The sequence below is a fragment of the Ranitomeya variabilis genome, chromosome 5 (assembly GCF_051348905.1).
Source record: "Ranitomeya variabilis isolate aRanVar5 chromosome 5, aRanVar5.hap1, whole genome shotgun sequence".
Taxonomy (NCBI): Eukaryota; Metazoa; Chordata; class Amphibia; order Anura; family Dendrobatidae; genus Ranitomeya; species Ranitomeya variabilis.
In genome coordinates, this window is record NC_135236.1 from 605,099,381 (window position 1) to 605,123,197 (window position 23,817).

Sequence of the window (23,817 nt, forward strand, 5' to 3'; positions counted from 1 at the left end):
TTGAACCATAAAAGGCGGCAGAAGCGCCTGACCTGGGCTACAGAGAAGCAGCACTGGACTGTTGCTAAGTGGTCCCAAGTACTTTTTTCTGATGAAAGCAAATTTTGCATGTCATTCGGAAATCAAGGTGCCAGAGTGTGGAGGAAGACTGGGGAGAAGGAAATGCCAAAATGCCTGAAGTCCAGTGTCAAGTACCCACAGTCAGTGATGGTGTGGGGTGCCATGTCAGCTGCTGGTGTTGGTCCACTGTGTTTCATCAAGGGCAGGGTCAATGCAGCTAGCTATCAGGAGATTTTGGAGCACTTCATGCTTCCATCGGCTGAAATGCTTTATGGAGATGAAGATTTCATTTTTCAGCACGACCTGGCACCTGCTCACAGTGCCAAAACCACTGGTAAATGGTTTACTGACCATGGTATTACTGTGCTCAATTGGCCTGCCAACTCTCCTGACCTGAACCCCATAGAGAATCTGTGGGATATTGTGAAGAGAAAGTTGAGAGACGCAAGACCCAACACTCTGGATGAGCTTAAGGCCGCTATTGAAGCATCCTGGGCCTCCATAACATCTCAGCAGTGTCACAGGCTGATTGCCTCCATGCCACGCCGCATTGAAGCAGTCATTTCTGCCAAAGGATTCCCGACCAAGTATTGAGTGCATAACTGAACATTATTATTTGATGGTTTTTTTGTTTGTTATTAAAAAACACTTTTATTTGATTGGACGGGTGAAATATGCTAATTTATTGAGACAGGTTTTTTGGGTTATCAGGAGTTGTATGCCAAAATCATCAGTATTAAAACAATAAAAGACCTGACAAATTTCAGTTGGTGGATAATGAATCTATAATATATGAAAGTTTAATTGTAATCATTACATTATGGTAAATAATGAAATTTAACACTATATGCTAATTTTTTGAGAAGGACCTGTATAGTGTAAGATCGCTGATCTGACACTTTGCAAAGCACTGTGTCAGATCAGCGATCTGACAGGCTGTGCAGGAGGCTTGCCGGCGCCTGCTCTCAGCAGGCGCTTCCAAGCCACCTTCCTGCAGGACCCGGAAGGTGCCCCATGGCCATTTTGGATCCGGGGCCTGCAGGGAGGAGACGCTCGGAACACGATCACATCGCGTTGTTCCGAGTGTCTCAGGGAAGCACGCAGGGAGCCCCCTTCCCTGCGCGATACTTCCCTATCCCACCATGTTTGATCACAGTGTTCTGGGGGTTAATGTGCCGGGAGCAGTCCGTGACAGGTCCTGGCACATAGTGCCGAATGTCAGCTGTAATATTCAGCTGACATCTGGCCGCAATCGGCCGCGCTCCCCCCGTGAGCGGGGCTGATCGCCCATGACATACTATCCCGTCCCTGGGAATTAAGTCCCAGGTCACCTCAACGGGATAGTGCGTCATATGACAGAAAAGGGGTTAATACATCCCAGAATTGCATTTGCGTTTTTTGCTGCTGCATCACACTGTTGACTCATGTTCAGTTATGATCTATTAGTATACCCAAGTCTTTTTCACATGTGCTGTTGCTGAGACCTATTCCTCCCATTCTGTATATGCTTTTATCGTTTTTATTGCCCAGATGTAGTACTTTGCATTTTTCTTGTTAAAAACCTTTCTGTTAGTTGCTGCCCACTGCTCCAGTTTATTTTTATCTTTTTGAATCCTATCTCCTATAACGTTGAGCTCAGAAAATGAAAAATCATAATTTTCCCACAAAAATGTTTTAGCCCCAAATGTTTGCATTTTCACAAGGCTATCCAGAGAAGATGCATCATACAATTTGTTGTGCAATTTCTCCTGAGTACAGTGATACCCCATACGTTCTGGAAAACTACTGTTTGGACGCACAGCATGGCTCGAAAAGGAAGGCACGCCATTTGACTTTTGGAAAGCAAAACTGGCTGATATCATTAGTGGACGACATGTCACCTTTGGAGAGCTCTTGATGTGCCTAAACAGTGGAAATGCCCCACAAATGACCTCCTTTTGGAAACTATACCCCTCAAGAAATTTATCTAGATGTGTTGTGACTTTGAACCCCCAGGTGCTTTATAGAATGTTATGATGTTGAGTCGTGAAAACAAAATAAATCAAAATTTTCCCACAAAAATGTTGCTTAGGCCTCAAATTTTATATTTTCTCAAGGGTAACAGTAGAACTTGTACCATACAATTTGGTGTGCAATTTCTCCTGAGTCCGCCAATACCCCAAATGTGTTGGAAAACTATTGTTTGTGCACATGGCAGAGCTCGGAAAGGCAGGAGTGCCTTTTGACTTTTTTTGAACACAAAATTGTCTGGAATTGCTAGTGGATGCCATGTCACATTTAGAGAGCCCTTGGTGTGCCAAAAACACTAGTAACCACCCACAAGTGACCCCATTTTGGAAATTAGACCCCTCAAGGAATTAATCTAGATGTGTGGGGGGCACCTTGAATCACCAGGTGCTTCACAGAAATTTACAACATTGAACTGTGAAAATTAAAAAATAAATTATTCCTGAAAAAATGTTGGCTTTGCCAGTAAATTTTCATTTTCATAAGGGTAACAAAAGCAAAATGGACTGTACAATTCATTGTGCAATTTCTCCCTACTATACTGATACCCTTATCCTATATGTGGTTAAAAACAGAAGGAAAGAAGTGCCATATTGGAGTTCAGATTTTGCTGGAATGGTTTGAGGGTGCCATGTCACATTGGCAGAGCCCCTGTGGTGCCAGAACAGCAGAAACCCCATATAAGTGACCTCACTTTACAAACTACACCCCCAATAAATTAATCTACGGGTGCAGTGAGCATGTAAACACCACGTGTCCTACAGAATTTTATACCAATGGGCAGTGATAAAAGAATAATTACATTTTTACCACTAAAATATTGTTTTAGCCCCAAGTTTTTAATTTTTATTAGGGCTAGTAGGAGAAAAATGGACCTCTTAGTTTATTGTGAAATTACACCTGAGTGTGCCAATACCCTACATGTAATCAGGAACTACTTCTCAGGCACAGTGCAAAGCTCAGAAGGGAAGGCGCTCCATATTATTGTGTAGATTTTACTGTTATGGTTTGCGGATGCTATGACCCACTGGAAGAACCCCTGAGGTGCCAGAACACGAGAACCCCCCCATAAGTGACCTTATTTTACAAACTACGCCTTTCAATGAAATCATCTGATGGTTCAGTGATCATATTGATACGGGTATGTCACAGAATTTTAAACCATGGGAAGTGAAGAAGAAATAATTAAATTTTTACCACAAAAATGTTGTTTTAGCCCAAGATTTTACATTTTCACATGGGTAAATGGGTAAAAATTGAGCCAAAATTTTTCACACAATTTCTGCTAAACATGTAAATACGCCATATGTGGCTGTACAGTACTGCTTAGCCACACAGCAAGACTCGGAAGGGAAGGAGCATTATTTGCCTCCTGGAGAACAGATTTTCCTAGAAGTTTGCGGACTCCAAAGCACCTAAGTGCTAGAACAGCAGAATCCCCCCTCACATGACCCCATTTTCTAAATTATACCCCTTTGGGAATTTATCTACAGGTGTAGTGATGATTTGACTCCATTGGTGTGTTCCGGAAACAAGCAGCAGTGCATGTTGCGGAGTGAAAATTGAAAATTTTCTAGTGTAGTGCCCAGTACATTATGCCCAACTTGTGCTTTTGGAGACATGCACCTGTAAATTAGGCGGGCTCTCATCCCTACAGAAATGCCAAACATGTGGGCGCTATATGTGGTTAGGCACACTGTGGGGCTCAGAAGGGAGGGAGGCATATGGATTTGGGCGAGCAGAATTTGCTGAATTTCTTTTGGGGGTTGAGGATCCATTTTGCTCTTCCAGAGCCTTTGTAATACCAGTAAAGTGGAAGCCCCCATTATTTCCAATAACAGATGACGGACCTAAGTGGGGACTTGCTTTATTTGTGTATTGATTTGAAGCTTTTGTTGGGAACATTTTATATAATGTTTGGGATCACATTTATCTTGCGCTCTACGCTGAGCACTTATATCGGGCTTTCCATCTAAATTTCCAAGTGAAGTGATTCAGATGAAACCCCAGAAGGATAAATTCATTATAATAAGGCAGCAGAGTTACTCAGGACTCCGTCTGGCCTCTGTTCAGCGTTGTCCTTATCAGAAGTGCACAAAATTGCAGACTTTTATACATGCTTGAAAAGACAGACACAGAAAGATCATAGGCCAGACGGCGTCCACAGTGCCTCCATCGGCCTCATGTGATCCTTGGGAGACAAAATGAACAAGAAAACTGCAGGTGAAAAATTGGTTTTATTTATGTTTTACGCTGTTCCTCATTTGGTAAAAGTGTCACTCCCAGCTGTGAGAGCTGGATCTCAGCAGTCATGTAAGCTGAACTTCTGGCCCTGATTGTATGGGCACCACTCATGTGACCGCACAATCGCAAGGATGTATCCATGCTTCCTAGGTCAGGAACCCCTTCAAAACCAGGACGTATGGATAGATCCAAGGTCGTGAAGGGATTAAATGGAAATATACTTGGGACTACAGAACAGGAGAAGGACTTGGGTATTCTGGTTACAAGTAAGCTGAGCAGCAGTACTCAATGCCAAGCAGCAGCTGCAAAAGCAAACAAGATTTTAGGGTATATAAAAAGAAATAAAATTCCACAATCCCAACGTACTGTTACCCCTCTATAAATCACGGGTAAGGCAACATCTAGAATATGGAATCCAGTCAGTTAGTTGAAAGTGCAACTAGATTATTACAAAGGATGGAAGGCCTCCCATATGATGAAAGGTTGGAAAAGTTGGGCTTGTTTAGCTTAGAAAAAAGACATCTCAGAGATCTCATTTATATGTATAAATACATGTATGATCAATACAAAGAACTTATGCCTTCCAAAGATCATACTAAGGACCAGGGGGCACTCATTACGGGTGCTAGAAAGGTGATTTTGACAGCTAAATATGAAAGGGTTCTTTACAGTTAGAGCAGTCAGACTGTGGAATGCCAACCACAAGAGATAGTAATGGCAGACACTATAACAGCTTTTCAAAAAGGGCTGGATGATTTCCTCATTACATATAACATTGTGGGTTATAGATAATTTAGTGACAAAAAATGTATAATTGGTTGAGAAAGGTTGAACTTGATGGACCTACGTTTTTTTTCAACCTATGTAACCTCTACTATTTTCCTGTAAATTTATCATACTGTTTTTCAGGTGACTGTAAAAAAATGTACCTTCAGGGAAAGTTGTTACTTGTATTTCAGGCTTGGCCCACATTCATTTGGCTCTGACAGCCAGTGTGTGGGACTCCTCACTTCCTTGCTAATTAAAACACAAGACAGCAATGGGGTCTTATCCAAGACACAAGAGAAAGGAACAAGTAAATACGCAACAGAACCCTTAAAAGACTAAAATCCAGATGTCGCAGCTTCCATATGAAAGTGTGAAGGAAAGATTGCCGGCGTTTCAGAATTACTCGGACTCCTTTTTCAGGACAACCATACATAGGCGTATCCTGAATAAGGAGTCGGTGTGACTCTGAAATGCGTTGACAATAAACCTGCATGTTATATCCGATTGTGGATCCCTTCAGCGCAGCACACTTCCATTTCCCTGGCAATCTTTCATTGATCATTTCCTTGCTGCAAAGTGAATCACAGGCTTCGGCCTTTTCCTGACCTCCTATAGCTATAGCCTCTCAATGGCATGACCTGACTTAGTGACCACTTCCATACTGACCAAGTTAGGGCCACATTAGTGCAGTTTTTTCCTCCGGATTCTTTTGACTCTACATCCTTGGCAATCCATCTTTATGAGCGGTTTCAGGAGCACAGACAGGTATACACCACTGATCCTACATCTCTACCAGAGACCCAAAGACCATAGCTCCCAACCGTCTCTCATTGTGCGGGACTGTCCCGGTTTTGAGCCTTTGCCCCGCTGTCCAGCATGGGACGCTCTGCTTCCCGCAGACAGCAGAAGCAGCCGACACGCCCCCTTGTGTTAAGCCATGCCCCGGGCCCTTACCCTTCCGTATGGCTGTCTGCTTTCTGCGCACAGGACCTGTGATGAGGTCACAGGAGGGGAGGAGTCAGGGGTCACATGATCGGGACCTCCATGGATTGCAGGACTCGGCTGTGCTGGTTGCCAACTTGCCACATGGTGCTGCAGGATGAGGTAAGTAATGCCTTGTCTGGGGTCAGGAGGTGTACGAGTGGATGTAGCGGAGCCGTGTGTGTGCGAGGTGTATGGAGCGGAGCCGTGTGTATGAGGTGTATGGAGCGGAGCCGTGTGTGTGCGAAGTGTATGGAGCGGAGCCGTGTGTGTGCGAGGTGTATGGAGCAGAGCCGTGTGTGTGCGAGGTTTATGGAGCGGAGCCGTGTGTGTGCGAGGTGTATGGAGCGGAGCCGTGTGTGTGCGAGGTGTATGGAGCGGAGCCGTGTGTGTGAGAGGTATATGGAGCGGAGCAGTGTGTGCGAGGTTTATGGAGCGGAGCCATGTGTGTGCGAGGTTTATGGAGCGGAGCTGAATGTGTACAAGGTGTACAGAGCAGAGCCATGTGTGTATGAGGTGTATGGAGCAGAGCTGAATGTGTATGGAGTGGAGCTGAATGTGTACGAGGTGTACGGAGCGGAGCTGAATGTGTACGAGGTGTACGGAGTGGAGCCGTGTGCGTATGAGGTGTATGGAGCGAAGCCGTTTGTGTGCGAGGTGTATGGAGCGGAGCCGTGTGTGTGCATGGTGTATGGAGCGGAGCCGTGTGTGTGCGAGGTGTATGGAGTGGAGCCGTGTGTGCGAGGTGTACAGAGCTATGTGTGGCCATTATATGGTACGAAGTATCATGTGCGGCCAATATACAGTATGGAGCATCATGTGGGGTCATTATACAGTATGGAGCATCATGTGTGGTCATTATACAGAATGAAGCATCATGTGGGGCCATTATACAGTATGGAGCATCATGTGCAGTCATTATACAGTATTGAGCATCATGTGGGGTCATTATACAGTATGGAGCATCATGTGCGGTCATTACAGTATGGAGCATCATGTGGAGTCATTATACAGTATGGAGCATCATGTGCGGTCATTATACAGTATGGAGCATCATGTGCGGTCATTATACAGTATGGAGCATCATGTGCGGTCATTATACAGTATGGAGCACTATGTGTGGCCATTATACAGTATGGAGCATCAAGTGTGGCCATTATACAGTATGGAGCATCATGTGTGGCCATTATACAGTATGGAGCATCATGTGCGGTCATTATACAGTATGGAGCACCATGTGCGGTCATTATACAGTATACAGTATGGAGCATCATGTGTGGTCATCATACAGTATGGAGCATCATGTGTGGCCATTATACAGTATGGAGCACTGTGTGGCCATTATACAGTATGGAGCACTGTGTGGCCATTATACAGTATGGAGCACTGTGTGGTCATTATACAGTATGGAGCATCATGTGGGGTCATTATACAGTATGGAGCATCATGTGCGGTCATTATACAATATGGAGCATCATGTGCGGTCATTATACAGTATGGAGCATTATGTGCGGTCATTATACAGTATGGAGCACTGTGTGGCCATTATACAGTATGGAGCATTGTGTGGCCATTATACAGTATGGAGCATCATGTGGGGTCATTATACAGTATGGAGCATCATGTGTGGCCATTATACAGTATGGAGCATCATGTGCGGTCATTATACAGTATGGAGCACCATGTGCGGTCATTATACAGTATGGAGCACTGTGTGGCCATTATACAGTATGGGGCATCATGTGCAGTCATTATACAGTATGGAGCATCATGTGGGGTCATTATACAGTATGGAGCATCATGTGTGGCCATTATACAGTATGGAGCATCATGTGTGGCCATTATACAGTATGGAGCATCATGTGTGGCCATTATACAGTATGGAGCATCATGTGTGGTCATTATACAGTATGGAGCATCATGTGTGGTCATTATACAGTATGGAGCATCATGTGGGGTCATTATACAGTATGGAGCATCATGTGCGGTCATTATACAGTATGGAGCATTATGTGTGGTCATTGTACAATATGGAGCACTGTGTGGCCATTATACAGTATGGAGCATTGTGTGGCCATTATACAGTATGGAGCATCATGTGGGGTCATTATACAGTATGGAGCATCATGTGTGGCCATTATACAGTATGGAGCACCATGTGCGGTCATTATACAGTATACAGTATGGAGCATCATGTGTGGTCATCATACAGTATGGAGCATCATGTGTGGCCATTATACAGTATGGAGCACTGTGTGGCCATTATACAGTATGGAGCATCATGTGGGGTCATTATACAGTATGGAGCATCATGTGTGGCCATTATACAGTATGGAGCATCATGTGCGGTCATTATACAGTATGGAGCACCATGTGCGGTCATTATACAGTATGGAGCACTGTGTGGCCATTATACAGTATGGGGCATCATGTGCAGTCATTATACAGTATGGAGCATCATGTGGGGTCATTATACAGTATGGAGCATCATGTGTGGCCATTATACAGTATGGAGCATCATGTGTGGCCATTATACAGTATGGAGCATCATGTGTGGCCATTATACAGTATGGAGCATCATGTGTGGTCATTATACAGTATGGAGCATCATGTGGGGTCATTATACAGTATGGAGCATCATGTGGGGTCATTATACAGTATGGAGCATCATGTACGGTCATTATACAGTATGGAGCATCATGTGCGGTCATTATACAGTATGGAGCATTATGTGTGGTCATTGTACAATATGGAGCACTGTGTGGCCATTATACAGTATGGAGCATTGTGTGGCCATTATACAGTATGGAGCATCATGTGGGGTCATTATACAGTATGGAGCATCATGTGTGGCCATTATACAGTATGGAGCACCATGTGCGGTCATTATACAGTATACACTATGGAGCATCATGTGTGGTCATCATACAGTATGGAGCATCATGTGTGGCCATTATACAGTATGGAGCACTGTGTGGCCATTATACAGTATGGAGCACTGTGTGGCCATTATACAGTATGGAGCACTGTGTGGCCATTATACAGTACGGAGCATCATGTGTGGTCATTATACAGTATGGAGCATCATGTGGGGTCATTATACAGTATGGAGCATCATGTGCGGTCATTATACAGTATGGAGTATCATGTGCGGTCATTATACAGTATGGAGCATTATGTGTGGTCATTATACAGTATGGAGCACTGTGTGGCCATTATACAGTATGGAGCATTGTGTGGCCATTATACAGTATGGAGCATCATGTGGGGTCATTATACAGTATGGAGCATCATGTGTGGCCATTATACAGTATGGAGCATCATGTGCGGTCATTATACAGTATGGAGCACCATGTGCGGTCATTATACAGTATGGAGCACTGTGTGGCCATTATACAGTATGGAGCATCATGTGCGGTCATTATACAGTATGGAGAATCATGTGGGGTCATTATACAGTATGGAGCATCATGTGCGGCCATTATACAGTATGGGGCATCATGTGCGGTCATTATACAGTATGGAGCATCATGTGGGGTCATTATACAGTATGGAGCATTATGTGTGGCCATTATACAGTATGGAGCACTGTGTGGCCATTATACAGTATGGAGCACTGTGTGGCCATTATACAGTATGGAGCACTGTGTGGCCATTATACAGTACGGAGCATCATGTGTGGTCATTATACAGTATGGAGCATCATGTGGGGTCATTATACAGTATGGAGCATCATGTGCGGTCATTATACAGTATGGAGCATCATGTGCGGTCATTATACAGTATGGAGCATTATGTGTGGTCATTATACAGTATGGAGCACTGTGTGGCCATTATACAGTATGGAGCATTGTGTGGCCATTATACAGTATGGAGCATCATGTGGGGTCATTATACAGTATGGAGCATCATGTGTGGCCATTATACAGTATGGAGCATCATGTGCGGTCATTATACAGTATGGAGCATCATGTGCGGTCATTATACAGTATGGAGCACTGTGTGGCCATTATACAGTATGGAGCATCATGTGCGGTCATTATACAGTATGGAGAATCATGTGGGGTCATTATACAGTATGGAGCATCATGTGCGGCCATTATACAGTATGGGGCATCATGTGCGGTCATTATACAGTATGGAGCATCATGTGGGGTCATTATACAGTATGGAGCACTGTGTGGCCATTATACAGTATGGAGCATTGTGTGGCCATTATACAGTATGGAGCATCATGTGGGGCCATTATACAGTATGGAGCATCATGTGTGGTCATTATACAGTATGGAGCACTGTGTGGCCATTATACGGTATGGAGCACTGTGTGGCCATTATACAGTATGGAGCACTGTGTGGCCATTATACAGTATGGAGCATTGTGTGGCCATTATACAGTATGGAGCATCATGTGTGGCCATTATACAGTATGGAGCATTGTGTGGCCATTATACAGTATGGAGCATCATGTGTGGCCATTGTACAGTATGGAGCACTGTGTGGCCATATTTTTTTGTTTATAATTATTGTATATGAAACAGTGTGATCAGCAGTGCTAAATGGGTGTGGTTGGGACGTGGTTATGGGTGTGGCTAATTATGAATGGGTGTGGTCAGAGGTGTGGCCTAAAATTTGCCGCGTTGCGCGCCGCAAACTTTGTCCCTCTTTCCCATCTTCAAAAGTTGGGAGGTATGTCAAAGACCCCGCAGCTGCATGGCTGTTCGACAGCCAAAACATGGCGGTTTGCTAGGATGTCGTACAGCCAGGAGGCGCAGAGTCTCTAACGTATTATCGCGCACGCCAAAGCCACTCGGTTAGCACCTGAGCATGCTCAGATAACACCTCATCCCAGCATGGTCGCTCATCACTAGTGTAGACCATTGGAACGAAGCCCTAACTAGGAGTGCAGGGAGTGGTGACCACCCGGGAGAGCCCAGGAAAGCGCCTCATGGCAGAGTGCAGGCAGCTAGCTCCTCATGGCGCCCGGCAGAAGGCCCAGGGAGGGACAGTGACAGCGCGGGCTCAGCTGCAGCGAGAGGCGGCGCAGTCACATGCACAGCGCACACGGGTATTGGCCAGTGCTCCGCCATCCGTGATGCTGCCGCCGGCCTCACGCTCCAGAGGGAGTGGTGGTGACGTCACTGTGACACTCTCCGAGGCTTTCCCCGGTGCCCCTCCCCCTACCGCTCGTGCGCTGTCACTCACACCTAAAGCTGCAGCAGCGCCGGCTGTGACACTCCGAGGTAAGAGCCCGGTAATACCGGCACCTACTGCTGTGTATGGCTGTGCCTGCTGCACCGCACCGGGGGCCGCGCTGCCCTGATGTGCCCCGGATACTGGAGGCCGCCGGCGACCACTGCAGCAGCAGCAGCACAGTGCATGGCGCGGGGTGTGGGGCGTGCTGTGTCCCGGGGGGTGCAGGGGTGGTGTGGGTGCCAGGTCAGGCCATTGTACCCTGCACGGAGGCAGGAGCGGATCTACCGCACACTCGGCCTCCGCTTATCAGGGGCTCCAGGGAGACCTCCATTGTCTGCCAGGATTATGTCTGCTCCCGGCTGGGGGCAGTGTGTCCGGCTCATGGGGGCAATGGCGTGTGTCCGGCTGGTGGGGCAGTGTGTCCGGCTCATGGGGGCAATGGCGTGTGTCCGGCTGGTGGGGCAGTGTGTCCGGCTCATGGGGGCAATGGCGTGTGTCCGGCTGGTGGGGCAGTGTGCCCGGCTGATGGGGGCAGTGTGTCCGGCTGGTGGGGCAGTGTGCCCGGCTGATGGGGGCAGTGTGTCCGGCTGGTGGGGCAGTGTGCCCGGCTGATGGGGGCAGTGTGCCCGGCTGATGGGGGCAGTGTGCCCGGCTCCTGGGGGCAGTGTGTCCGGCTGGTGGGGCAGTGTGCCCGGCTCCTGGGGGCAGTGTGCCCGGCTCCTGGGGGCAGTGTGCCCGGCTCCTGGGGGCAGTGTGCCCGGCTCCTGGGGGCAGTGTGTCCGGCTGGTGGGGCAGTGTGCCCGGCTCATGGGGGCAGTGTGCCCGGCTGATGGGGCAATGGCGTGTGCCCGGCTGATGGGGGCAGTGTGCCCGGCTCATGGGGGCAGTGTGCCCGGCTGATGGGGCAATGGCGTGTGTCCGGCAGCAGCCTGATGGCACCAAGCCTGCTGGATCTGTGCCCCCCACTGCTGTCCTCTCTGTGTTTTCTCCCTTCTGGTATCTCCTCCTGTACGGAGACAGCGGTGTAGTGTGATGGTGGCAGTCTGCGCCCCTTCCCTGCAGACCAGTAATGGGCCATTCACCTTGAATGCTCCTTCCTCCCCTCCTATAGTGGTGCTGAGCTGGGCCCGGCCCGGTGAGCCGTGTGTGTGGGCACGGACTCCGGGGTCGTGCTGCCCAAGGTCACGCAGGGTGTCAGCAGATTATAGCGACCCTTTCTCTGCAGCATCATAGTCCTGTGAGTGGAGACTGGAGCACAGTGTGCTGGGTGTAATATATAATATAATACTATATAATATAATGCCTATCTAAAGAGCTGTTGTATAAAGTGTCAGCTCTCGGCCCACAGTGAGAAGGTTCTGGACTTTCCATGTCCCGGACTTGCACGTGGACCGAGGATAGGAGCCATTTGTCGTGTCCCTGAAATGAGATGTCATCTGACCCTGACTATGAAGGACACTCCTCATTTGGCATCAGTCCCTCAAGGCATAGACATGACGTATACCGGCAGCGTGTAGGCCGACCCTCCGGGCTCCTACTATTCCATATGGGGATTATATGGCCTTCCTGGGATAGCGGTGGATCTGTGGGAGCGTGTCTAGGCCTGAAGGACATGTATTACGTGCGTCTGTGAGCGCGCCATGTATTATATAAAATGTGCCCTTATGGGAAACCATTCAGATTCCGAAGCATCGAATGCTCCTTATCACAGGCAGAGCCGTACCTGTACACACACTGCATGCATGCTGTACACACGCTGTATACTCATTGTATGCGTACACACTGGATGCACACTACACACAGATGATGGATATACATCTATGTTCATACTGATGGATGCACATGTGCTAATGGATGCATATCTATAGTGAAGGAAATGATTATTTCCTCTCTTGCTAATGTAAGTTTGCCCACTGACAAAGACATGAACAGTCTATAATTTTAAGGGTAGGTTAATTTTAACATTGAGAGATAGAATATCAAAAATAAAATCCAGAAAATCACATCTATAAATGTATTTGCAGTGAGAAATGAGTATTTGATCTCTCCGGCAAACCAGACTTAATACAGTGCCTTGTGAAAGTATTCAGCCCCCTGGAACTTTTCAATCTTTTCCCACATATCATGCTTCAAACATAAAGATACCAAATGTAAATTTTTGGTGAAGAATCAACAACATGTGGAACACAATTGTGAAGTTGAATGAAATGTATTGGCTATTTTAAATTTTTGTGGAAATTCAAAAACTGAAAAGTGGGGCGTGCAATATTATTCGGCCCTTGTACTTTCAGTGCAGCAAACTCACTCCAGAAGTTCATTGTGGATCTCTGAATGATCCAATGTTGTCCTAAATGCCTACTGATGATAAATATAATCCACCTGTGTGTAATCAAGTCTCCGTATACATGCACCTGCTCTGTGATAGTCTCAGGGTTCTGTTTGAAGCACAGAGAGCGTCATGAAGACCAATGAACACAACAGGCAGGTCCGTGATACTGTTGTGGAGAAGTTTAAAGCCGGATTTGGATACAAAATGATTTCCAAAACTTTAAATATCCCAAGGAGCACTGTGCAAGCGATCATATTGAAATGGAAGGAGTATTATACCACTGCAAATCTACCAAGACCCAGCCGTCCCTCTAAACTTTCATCTCAAACAAGGAGAAGACTGATCAGAGATGCAGCCAAGAGGCCCATGATCACTCTGGATGAACTGCAGAGATCTACAGCTGAGGTGGGACAGTCTGTCCATGGGACAACAATCAGTTGTACCCCTGCACAAATCTGGCGTTTATGGTAGAGTGGCAAGAAGAAATTCATTTCTCAAAGATATCCATCAAAAGTGTCGTTTAAAGTTTGCAAGAAGCCACCTGGGAGACACACCAAACATGTGGAAGAAGGTGCTCTGGTCAGATGAAACCAAAATCAAATTTTTGGGCCACAATGCCAAACGATACGATTGGTGTAAAGGCAACACAGCTCATCACCCTGAACACACCATCCCCACTGTCAAACATGGTGGTGGCAGCATCATGGTTTGGGCCTGCTTTTCTTCAGCAGGGACAGGGAAGATGGTTAAAATTGATGGGAAGATGGATGGAGCCAAATACAGGACCATTCTTGAAGAAAACCTGTTGGAGTCTGCAAAAGACCTGAGACTGGGACAGAGACTTGTCTTCCAACAAGACAATGATCCCAAACATAAAGCAAAATCTACAATGGAATGGTTCACAAATAAACGTGTGTATGCATGTGTTAGAATGGCCAAGTCAGAGTCCAGACCTCAATCCAATTGAGAATCTGTGGAAAGAGCTGAAAACTGCTGTTCACAAACGATCTCCATCAAACCTCACTGAGCTCGAGCTGTTTGCCAAGGAAGAATGGGCAAGAATTTCAGTCTCTCGAGGTACGAAACTGATAGAGACATACCCCAATGACTTGCAGCTGTAATCACAGCAAAAGGTGGTGCAAAAAAGTATTAAGTTAAAGGGGCCGAATAATAATGCACGCCCCACTTTTCAGTTTTGGAATTTCCACAAAAATTTAAAATAACCAATAAATTTCATTCAACTTCGCAATTGTGTTCCATTTGATGTTGATTCTTCACCAAAAATTTACATTTGGTATCTTTGTTTGAAGCATGATATGTGGGAAAAGGTTGAAAAGTTCCAGGGGGCCGAATACTTACGCAAGGCACTGTACTTGGTGGCAAAACACTTGTTGACAATCACAGCTGTCAGACATTGCTGTAGTTGATAATGAGGATTGCGCACATGTCAGGAGGAATTTTGGTCCACTCCTCTTTGCAGATCATCTCTAAATCAAGCTAAATAGCAAAGCCACTAAAGACTCAAAGTCTTCAAAAATTGAAACAGAAAAAAAGAGCAGCAACACTTACCTGCCCATAAAGCAAGATGTTAGCAACACAGGTGCAAAATACCAGATCAACAGCCACTCTCCACCTACCCATTCCTGGAGGGGGTGACTGCCCAGTATAAAATTGCACAGTGTAGGCCCGCATAGGGTGTTGTTCACACAAGGGTACTGCATAGTGTCTGGTTCACAGCCTATTAGTCACGCCCCTACTTTATGATTAGGGGGACTGGCCTGCACACTCTCAATGCATCCCAGTGCGAACACCCCTCATGCGAGACCGAACGTGTTTGGTCTCGGCTGCACCCTGAAATATATAGTGCAAAAAAATATACAAAAATAGTGAGGCATTGGTTGATATTTTGGCCAAAATTCGTAAGCTTGTAACCCATGCCAAGGGTCCCCACGCTTACGAGCTTGTTGGACACTTTTTGAGATCTGTGACTGCGCTGGCCACTCCATTAGAGTTAGAATACCAGCTGCCTGCTTCTTCACTAAATAGTTCTTGCATAATTTGGAGGTGTGCTTTGGGTCATTGTCCTGTTGTAGGATGAATTTGGCTCCAATCAAGCGCTGTCCACAGGGTATGGCATGGCGTTGCAAAATGGAGTGATAGCCTTCCTTAGTCAAAATCCCTTTTACCTTGTTCAAATCTCCGAGTTAACTAGCACCAAAGCAACCCCAGACCATGACATTACCTCCACCATGCTTGACAGATGGCATCAGGCACTCTTCCAGCATCTGTTCAGTTCTCACAAATGTTCTTCTGTGTGATCCAAACACCTCAAACTTGGATTTGTCTGTCCATAACTTTTATCCAATCTTCCTCTGTTTAGTGTCTGTTCTTTAGCCCATATTAATCTTTTCCTTTTATTAGCCAGTCTCAGATATGGCTTTTTCTTTGCCACTCTGCCCTGAAGGCCAGCATCCCAGAGTCGCCTCTTCACTGTAGACGTTGACACTGGCATTTTGCGTGTACTATTTAATGAAGCTGCCAGTTGAGGACCTGTGAGGCGTCGATTTCTCAAACTACTGACTCTAATGTACTTGTCTTGTTGCTCAGTTGTGCAGCGGGGCCTCCCACTTCTTTCTACTCTGGTTAGAGCCTGTTTGTGCTCTCCTCTGAAGGGAGTAGTACACATCGTTGTAGGAAATCTTCAGTTTCTTGGCAATTTCTCGCATGGAATAGCCTTCATTTCTAAGAACAAGAATAGACTGTCGAGTTTCACATGAAAGGTCTTTTTTTCTGGCCATTTTGAGAGTTTAATGGAACCAACAAATGTAATGCTCCAGATTCTCAACTAGCTCAAAGGAAGGTCAGGTTTATAGGTTCTCTAATAAGCCAAACTGTTTTCAGCTGTGCTAGCATACTCGCACACGGGTATTCTAACCATCCATTAGCCTTCTTACACAGGAAACACACAGTACCATAAGAACACTGGAGTGATGGTTGTTGGAAATGGGCTTCTATACACATATGAAGATATTGCATTACAAACCAGAAGTTTGCAGCTAGAATAGTCATTTACCACATTAACAATGTATAGAGTTCTCCCTGAAGAAGGCATTATGAAACGTGCGTTGGGGTGGAGGGAGGCTTGGCCAGATCACCCATACAAACGCTGGACTTCAATACTGGGACTTTGCACTCAATAGGTAATATTGATCTTTAATCTCTCTACACATTTGTGAGGAGTGTTCCTTGGTTGTTAGGATTAGGATGTATTCATCCGGTCATTTACATTTAGCACTTTCTTTTGGCATACATTGCATGACTGTGATTTAAATAATCAAAATCGGGAATCATTTGATTTTTTTTTTGTACCTATTATTATTATTATTATCATTGACTGATATGGTTCAGCGCAGGTCCATGTGGACATTTGTTACATTCTTTTAACATTGCATGTGGATATTTCTGGCAGGCCTCCTTTACACAAGAGGCATCTTGTTGAGTTTCTAATTTAAATATGTTTTATGAACATTTTAATAAAATTATGACTTTAACAAAACACATTGTTTCATAAGTAGTAATTTTTGTATTTTCCGGTCAAGGGTTCTGACCTGATTATACTGGTGTATTTTTTTTTTTCAGCTCAAAGGAAGGTCAGGTTTATAGGTTCTCTAATCAGCCAAACTGTTTTCAGCTGTGGTAACATACTTGCACAAGGGTTTTCAAGGGTATTCTAACCATCCATTTGCCTTCTTACACAGTTAGCAAAGACAAAGTACCATACGTTTGCAGCTAGAATAGTCATTTACCACATTAACAATGTATAGAGTGTATTTCTGTATCATTTAATGTTGGCTTCATTGGAAAAAACTGTGGTTTCTTTAAAAAATAAGGACATTTCTAATTGACCCTAAACTTTTGAACGGTAGTGTATAGTCTCAGCTTAACTCCCGAGAAAATAAAGAGAGCATTTCCAACATGAATTGCCACATTAGATGGTTGAGGGGCAATAATGCTTTTTTTCTTATGGGCCGTGGACTGCTCCTGCCAGCGATTCTGCTGCTTTTTGACCACACATCAACAGAGCATCTTTTTCTCTTTTAGTTGGCTCTGTTCACGGGCGTCACTGCCGACTTCATGCTGATTGACAGCAGCCTCCCCGCACTTAGGCAGCTGGTAGTGGGCTGTCAATCAGCATGACATCGGTAAAGTTAATCACTCACAGCAGCGGCTCCATGAACAGTGGTGTATCGTCAGTTGGAGGAGGATTGTACTTAATAAGAGACTTTATATAACATAAATATTCCAGTGAAAGGTCCTCTTTATTAGAATTGTGGCCTGTTTATTCTGAGGATGAAAGACCCTCACTGATTAGAATGAGGGTCTACCTGTGCATAGGTGCAGTAGGGGTATATTTATAGGCAGCAAGTTGGTCGCAGGAATTTTGTGTCTGAAAATCTGTTCCATCTGTGAACGGGGATCTTTCTGCAGTAAGAATATGAGATCTGCAAGCCGCATGTGGACGCCCCTAACATGGTCTGCTAATAGTTGTACAAGTATGTCCAGTATGACAGCTAATCATTTTTGGTGGGGGTGCCACCTTGCAGCATTCCTAATGTGCTCATGCTGTTGATATTATTCAGGCAAAATTATGACCAAAAGTAATGTTTATCCATGTCCCCAATAACGACCTGTTCACTGAATATCATGAGAGGTGTAGGTGTAAATGTGCAGAGATGCTCAGACAAACCTTAATAAAGCCGTCCTGTCAGTCAGCTTTTCCCTCCGTGTTTGTATCTGTAACCACTGGCTAACCCTTAGCTCTATGCTGGGAAGAAATGTACCGTAATATCTCATGGCATCCATTGAAATGAGTATATGTCCCTTCAGTGCATTATAGAGACTACACCGCAGCACGTCACCTTCTAAAGCATGAGACACCCAGACCTCTAGTGATTACCTCCTGCTGATAAAACACTGATTGTATTCAAACAGCAAAACACAGCCTAGTAAGTGACACATCACTGTAATCAGGGTCTCAGCCCCTACATCAGATTACATGGCAACAACCTGCTGACAGTTCTGCTACATACTGTGGTGACTACGACTCCACAATCAGCCTTGAACTATATTCTCCTTCCTAAATAAATATCCCATAATACATAATTGTTCCCTATATTGTATAATGCTGGACGGCTTTCCTGCGGCCTCAGATGAGCGCCGTGTGCAGAAACCGAGGCACTAGTCAGACCCCTGCCCAGTAGTCAGAGGAAACGCTAGGTGGCCGGGCCATACTGGTCACGTGCCATCACATAATCTCTGCAGGCTGAATGTTGAGAATTGGCTTCAATGCATATTCTAGAAAATAATAGTTTATTTTAATGTATTTTTAGTCCTCCCACGGTCCCTCTGCCACGTGACTATGCATGGCCCGGCAGGATTGCTGCCAAGCTGCTTTTCCCTTTCCTGCTCCCAGTACTGGTTGCTGAACAACTGAGTCATGTCAGACAGTTTGGTTGCTACGGCTACACGGCCTAACAACTCCGGCTTCTAGATTGGTTTTCTCCGGTTACTCTAATTGGCACACAGCGGGCAATCAGAGGACAAGGCGTCGTGGCTGTACACATTGTATTTTCTTCTTTGTAGGTGGATAAGTAGAGCACCGGTGCCACTGATCACAGGGAACACAATTGGTTTCTGCGTGTTAAAATGTAACCCTTCAGAGCCATGTTTCCCCCCTTGTCAGGGCACTGCTGGCAGCATAGCCAACAAGTGTGCCCTCCCCTGGTGAATGAGAGCACTGTGCCCACAGTGCTGTACAGAAGACAGTGGTACGGCCGATAATCATGCTGCATGTGCCACAAACAAGGAAGATTCTTTGAGTACTTATTTTATAAATGAATAACTAGAAAGTTTCCCAGCAACTGACATGTTTCCTCACGGCAATGTGGCCATGTCTGCTTAGTGTAATTTACAGGGGCAGTCCGGCCCAAAGGCCACAAGTCTGCAGTCACAGTATATCACTGCAGACTTGTGAATCTTCACATCACACGGACTACACGCTGTGGGGATTTAGCGTCAAGAAGGTGATTTGCAGACTTCTGGCCACATTCCGACTAGACTGCATTGAGTGAGGCTGCGCCATCTAGTTGACATGTGACTGCATATATGCAAATCATAGTCCTAGGGCCGACAGTGCGCGCGATGTGAGGATTCACACGTCTGAAGTCAAGTTCGCAATTGCTCTAAGGCCGGACTACTGCTTTAATGTTGTCATAGTGGCTTGTGAAATCACATTTTCTTCATATCGTGACCACATGCAGTGGGTGAGATTCTTAAAAAAAAAAAAATATATATATATATTATGGAAATGGAAGGTTTTTGCTAGAAACCAATTAAGGGTTGACTCATTATCTATCTTGAGGAGCGCACTGCTCCCTGTCTCTTAATTTGCTGGGGTCTGGTGCGCTCCTGAGTGACAGTGCGCTCTCTCTTGCTCTTCAGTATCGGAGGGGCACAGGGGCCAGCATTGATTGCAAACTATTGGAGAGAGCTTGTAAGCACTGCACTACTCTTTGGAGATCTTCAGCCGCTGTAAGGCTACTTTCACACTTCCGTCAGTACGGAGCCGTCGCAAACCATCGGCCCGACGTACCGACGGACATTGTGCTAAATTTAGCACAACGTGGGCAGCGGATGCAGTTTTACAACTTATCTGCTGCCCATTGTGATGCGCGGGGAGGAGGGGGCGGAGTTCCGGCCGCGCATGCGCGGTCGGAAATGGCGGATCCGACGGACAAAAAAAAACATTACATTGAACGTTGTTTTTGTCACAATGGACCGCTAAAACACGACGACGTGTGTCCATCCGTCGCAATCCATCGTTAGTTAAAGTCAATGGCAATCAAACGGATCCTGCGGGCACATTTGCAGGATCTGTTTTTTTTGCCATAATGACGGATTGCGACGGAGGCAAAAAGACGGAAGTGTGAAGGCCTAAGGCTACTTTCACACTAGCGTTAACTGCATTCCGTCACAATTAGTGTTCAGCGATACCTTCCGATATCGGAAAGTATCGGTATCGGAAAGTATCGGCCGATACCGTCAAAGTATCGGATCTAATCCGATACCGATCCCCGATCCCAATGCAAGTCAATGGGACGAAAATATCGGAATTAAAATAAACCCTTTCTTTCCTTGTAGGTTAATTCTACAGGAAGGAAAACAACTAAGAATAATGTAGGCTGTATTGGGGGACGTGGCGGAGACATTAAAGGCACAGAGGTTTAGCCCAATGTAATAGAATAGCAGGATTTTGTTTTTTTTTATGACGTTCGGCGGTAGAAAGATTTTGACTATGTTAATTTTTTTTTTATTTTGTCAGATATTGATGTTTCACTACTTCCACGCCCTTCACCTTCTTTTTTACTTCTCCCACACTTTCTTCTTCATTATCCTCATCATCAGCTTCTTTGACATCAACTTCTTCACCTTATTCATCTTCTTCATCTTCTACCTATTATTTTTTTGGTTACATTGTTCATATTCTTTTTATTTTACTATTATCTTCATCATATTCTACTTCTTCATCATATTCTTATTTGTGACAGGCATTCCCGTAGTTGTTATCTATAAAAGTTTGAAGATTACACCTTCCGTTCTGCCTGTCACAAAACAGTTACATTTGTCCGCGTTCAGTTTGGCCTGCAGCATCAGGCTTTATCCAGGGGCACCACGAGGAGGAACGGACTCACCCCCATACACTGCTTAGTCTTCTTCTGCTTATAATTTAGATAATATTTTTTGCTCTGATATTTAGTGTTATGCTTAATGTTCTTCTGCTCTTTGTTCTGCAGCCTCTTGTTCTTCTGCTTCTCGGTCTTCCAGGTCGTCGTCGTCTCCAGGGTCGTCGTCTCCGGGGTCGTCGTCATCGGGGTGGTCTTCAGGGTCATCGTCTCCAGGGTCGTCGTCATCACGGTGGTTGTCGTCTCTGGTGTCGTCGTCATCTTAGGGGTGGTCTTCCGGGTCATCGTGTTTAGTCTCTTGAACTTGGAAATGTAGCAGAAGGTACAAGAAGGCTGAGAAAATGCCGAGAAACAGCTGATGGAACTGGAACTCGGATGGCTACCCGAAGGTCCAAGAGCCAATGGAACTACCGAGGACCAGCTGACGTTACTGGAACCCGGTTACTAAGCAGGAGGTACCCGTGCCTGAAAGCACTACCAAGGACCACCTGACGTTGGTGGAACTCGGATACCCAGAGGGAGGCACCTAAGCCAAAGGCTCTGCCCGGAACCAGCTGACGGTACTGGAACCAGGATGGGGAGCAGAAGGTACAAGAGCAAAAGACACTGCCGAGAACCAGCTGACGGTGCTGGAACCCGGATGGGTAGCCGAAGGTCCAAGAGCCAATGGAACTACCGACGACCAGCTGACGTTACTGGAACCCGGTTACTAAGCAGGAGGTACCCGTGCCTGAAAGCACTACCAAGGACCACCTGACGTTGGTGGAACTCGGATACCCAGAGGGAGGCACCTAAGCCAAAGGCTCTGCCCAGAACCAGCTGACAGTACTGGAACCAGGATGGGGAGCAGAAGGTACAAGAGCAAGTGTCTGCGTGGCTTTTGCAGGACACGATGCCGGCTGCACAGCAGGGGAACAGCTGGCGGTGCTGAACCCCACTGACACATTGGCGAGGTGTTTGGCTCTGTGCAGCCAGCACTTCCGGACAGCAACTAGCGTTGTTGGAGCCCGGGCTCTGCCGGTGGAGCAGAGTGTAGGCCGAAGCCTAATTGAACCGATTTCAAAGGTAACCTTTAACCCCCCCCCCTCAGGGGTTACAAACTAGAAGAGCCACAGCTTATGCAGCAGTAGTGCTGCACAAGTCAAAGGTTGCTCTTTTAATTTTGCTCCTTGCACACGCCGAATGAAACACGTATAACATTTAGCCCTTTATACAGTCAAACTGTGTTGGAGGCGCGAGTTCCCTTTGTAATGAGACGCAGCACAGATGTCAAGAATCCCACCTTGGTGCTGGGTGCAGCCTCCTGAGCGTTATTTGCTGTACAGGAGTCTGCGCTGTCGTGTTATCCCCCGGCCTAGCGCTGTTAGCGCTGCCCATCTTCTGACCTCATTTAATGTTGGCCGGTGCGGTTCGCGATGACCATGAATCCCAGCCCCGCAGTGTCTTAACATTGTTAAAACACTGCGGGGCTGGGATTCATGGCCTGGCGCAGCACATATGTTGGCCTCTCGCACTCGGGTCCTTACACCCGCTTCAGACTGTGCGGCGTCAGCTGATCCCTTATCGCATGCCACGGCCATGAAGCCGCACAGTCTGAAGAAGGCGGAAGGAGATGAGTGACAACAGGCGAAGATATGCACTGCTCATGCCCATCAATCACACCCTCGCAGTCCCAATAAATAAGACACCGAGGGGCGTTGTGTGGGTCAGGGCGGCCGCAGAGGCGCAGCCAGCCAAACAATGATGCCAGAAGACGGGCAGCGCTACCAAGGGGGTTGCAGCGTGTCATTACAAAGGAAAGTCACACCACCGGGACGGTTAAATGGTCACACAGAGGACACATTTTAGACGTGTTTTCAGTTCCACATGTGCGAGGAGAATACGTTTATGAGCCACCTTGCACACATGCAGCATTACCGCTGTACGAGGTGGCTGTAAAACGTACAAACGCCTGGGGGAGGGGGGACAGGTTCCCTTCAATTTCAGTTCTTGTGTCTGCGTGGCTTTTGCAGGACACGATGCCGGCTACACAGCAGGGGAACAGCTGGCGGTGCTGGACCCCACTGACACATTGGCTGGTGTTTTTCTCTGTGCAGCTAGCAGTACCGGGCCCCAACTGGCGGTGTTAGAGCCCGGGGTCAGCAGGAGGAGGAGCAGGAGGAGGAGCAAGGGGGAGGGAAGTGTAGGCCGAAGCCTGCAGTGGCGGCAGCTTTGGGTCTGTTGTGCCTGCGTGGCGGTCGCAGGACACGTTGCCGGCTACACAGCAGGGGAACAGCTGGCGGTGCTGAACCCCACTGACACATTGGCGAGGTGTTTGGCTCTGTGCAGCCAGCACTTCCGGACAGCAACTAGCGTTGTTGGAGCCCGGGCTCTGCCGGTGGAGCAGAGTGTAGGCCGAAGCCTAATTGAACCGATTTCAAAGGTAACCTTTAACCCCCCCCTCAGGGGTTACAAACTAGAAGAGCCACAGCTTATGCAGCAGTAGTGCCGCAC

At 46.5% G+C, this 23,817-nt stretch overlaps 1 protein-coding gene across 3 annotated transcripts in view; it reads left to right on the plus strand.

The window, feature by feature from the left end:
* VDAC1 (voltage dependent anion channel 1) overlaps positions 1-23,817 on the plus strand; it is a 101,046-nt gene that overhangs the window by 38,517 nt on the left and 38,712 nt on the right. Inside the window, exon 1 of one of the 3 annotated variants that reach the window (XM_077266073.1) lies at positions 11,112-11,300. The exons of 1 other annotated variant lie outside the window; for it this stretch is intronic. The gene's annotated coding sequence lies outside the window, so the exon portion shown is untranslated. Of the gene's footprint in view, positions 1-11,111; positions 11,301-23,817 lie in introns of those variants that run through there. One more of the 3 variants, XM_077266074.1, reaches the window with a different exon arrangement.